General features: G+C 49.0%; 1 protein-coding gene across 1 annotated transcript in view; it reads left to right on the top strand.

Moving 5' to 3' along the window:
* The first annotated feature begins 428 nt into the window (after positions 1–428).
* The window catches only part of LOC106804824 (adenylate cyclase type 1-like), a 118,008-nt gene continuing 115,898 nt past the window's right edge, over positions 429–2,538 (top strand). The window contains exon 1 of the mRNA XM_014806174.1: positions 429–1,198. The gene's annotated coding sequence lies outside the window, so the exon portion shown is untranslated. The remainder of the gene's footprint in view (positions 1,199–2,538) is intronic.

Genomic DNA, 2,538 nt, shown 5'->3' with positions numbered 1-2,538 from the left:
GACTGTTCTTTTCTGTTCTGTTCTGTTCTGTGTTTGTATTCTGTTCTTTCGGACGACCTGACAGCACCATATATATCAAGAGTAGATAATAACACATTGTGTTATTATCTACTCTTGATATATATACATCTACCAGAAAGTAAATAGAGCCTAGTGTATGGCGGGCGACCGGGGGCCGTTTCTTGCAACATGTATTATCCGTGCGATATCATGAAAATATTGTAAAGAATAACCCACAGTTATGCGAAACAGAATGAAATTGTTTAACGAGATGTCAACGGGCCTCGTAAAATAATTCGCTTCTTTCGCTGTCCGTTTGATTTTGATGTAAAAGCAGTCTAGTGCTGCCGCCTATCGGCACCATGCGCTCGCTATAATCGCGTTTGTGTACGTGAACCCGCTCATTCTGCCGCAAGAAGAGCTGCAGACCAGCGGCGTGCAGCAGCGAGCGCGGCAGCAACGTACAGCGTGCCGCCAAGCGACCTCACGCGGAGATCGTAAAGGATACAAATGCATCGCTGAGCTGAGTAGGTTTTTCCTGCATCCAGTCTGCGGGCATCATCGCCCACATGTAGCGGAAAGTGGGTGCGACGCCAAGACACACGACAACAGTGCTAAAACGCGCGAGATATGGACTTGGGCGCTGCAAATATTTAGGTTCGGTGAGAGAATATTAAATTTGATGTGAGATATGGATTCGGTGAGAGAATATTAAATTTGATGTGAGATATGGCTTCGATGTGAGATATGAATTCGGTGTGAGATATGAAATCGGTGTGAGATATATGGCTTCGATGTGAGAAATGAATTCGGTGTGAGATATGAATTCGGTGTGAGAGATTGCGGTTCAAGGATAGATGATGTCCAGTACGGTGATTGGATAGGATGATGTTAGTTGATAAGATAGGACTGGACATCTTCTCTATCCCTGAGCATCGCTTCGATGTTAGATATGAATTTGGTGTGGGATATGAATTCGGTGTGAGATATGAATTCGGTGTGAGATGAGACGTGAGTGAGTAAACGCACGAGAGCGCACGAATGTGTATTCTGATGTCGCAGGACGGCACATATAACGACCGACGTTCGTCAACTAAGTTTCCAGTATCGTCGCCACATGTTCTGTGAGCGCTGCACGAGCAACCGCGTCGTCCATCGAACGTCGCCTATAGACGGAAAACAGCCGGCAAACGTAAACGTAAGCAGTCTCAAGTTTGTTAATCTAATTTGCATTCGGCTCACAGCATAGAGTTTACTCAACGACGTCACACATAAGCGCCCACGGGGGGGGGGGGGGCTCGCGTCTACGCGCCACACTATACACGCCGGTTGAAACCAGGAACTCTAGTAGTGAAGATCGTGTTTCGCAAAAACTAGCGGGAGCGGATCCGGGCGATGATGTCACCCTGTTAACGAGAGCGTGGCACGGGATCGAGCGGCTCACGCTTATACGCAGCGTCATTCTAACACGGCATGTTGGCATTCTGGAGCACAGGCGCAGGCACTTGGAGCGTTTCAATAAAATATAATGCTAAATAAATAACGAAATTATCTATTTAATATCTATATTTTTTTATCTATCGAATCTATTTACTACCAAAGTCTTAATATTTCTCTGCTCTCTTTCACCTATTATTGCCGACAATTTCCTGTAAATGCCGTCCAAATGCTTATCTGTAACACACTGTCGCTCATAGGGTCTATGTCCCTCAGGTTACTGCCGGAACGTACCCTGGGTACGGACCGCTATACCGGAACGTACCCTGGTAACTATCTGATATGGTTAGGGTTAGGGTTAGTGTTAGGGAGTAGACGTAGGCGACTCCATAGACTCGTTAGTGCGGCAGTACCCTGGGGGACATAGACCCTCTCCGCCACACTGTCGTTGTCGTATCAGGTACTACAGATATGTAGACCGATATAGAGGTACGTATCACACACAAGTGTACCAGACCTGGCCGTATCTTCTCAGCATATAATGTACCCTGTGTTTACATAAACGTACCTGCCCCTGAGATGGAGATCGAATGAAGACGGTCATGGGGGTGGAGTAGGGGGCAGGAAGAGGAGGAGGAGGAGGAGGAGGGGAGAAGGTGATGGAGTAGGGGGAGAAGGAGGAGGGGAGGAGGGGGAAGAGGAGGAGCGGAGAAGGTGATGGAGATCGAATGAAGACGGTCATGGAGGAGGAGTAGGGGGCAGGAGGAGGAGGAGGAGGAGGAGGGGAGAAGGTGATGGAGTAGGGGGAGAAGGAGGAGGGGAGGAGGGGGAGGAGGAGGAGCGGAGAATGTGATGGAGATCGAATGAAGACGGTCATGGAGGAGGAGTAGGGGGCAGGAGGAGGAGGAGGAGGAGGAGCAGAGAAGGTGATGGAGATCAAATGAAGAAGGTCATGGAGGAGGAGTAGGGGGCAGGAGGAGGAGGAGGAGGAGGAGCAGAGAAGGTGATGGAGATCAAATGAAGAAGGTCATGGAGGAGGAGTAGGGGGCAGGAGGAGGAGGAGGAGGAGGAGCAGAGAAGGTGATGGAGATCAAATGAAGA

The sequence above is a fragment of the Priapulus caudatus genome, unplaced genomic scaffold (genome assembly GCF_000485595.1).
Source record: "Priapulus caudatus unplaced genomic scaffold, Priapulus_caudatus-5.0.1 Scaffold89, whole genome shotgun sequence".
NCBI lineage: Eukaryota > Metazoa > Priapulida > Priapulimorpha > Priapulimorphida > Priapulidae > Priapulus > Priapulus caudatus.
The sequence above is the reverse complement of the archived record's forward strand: the minus strand, read 5'-3'. Positions and strand labels throughout refer to the sequence as shown.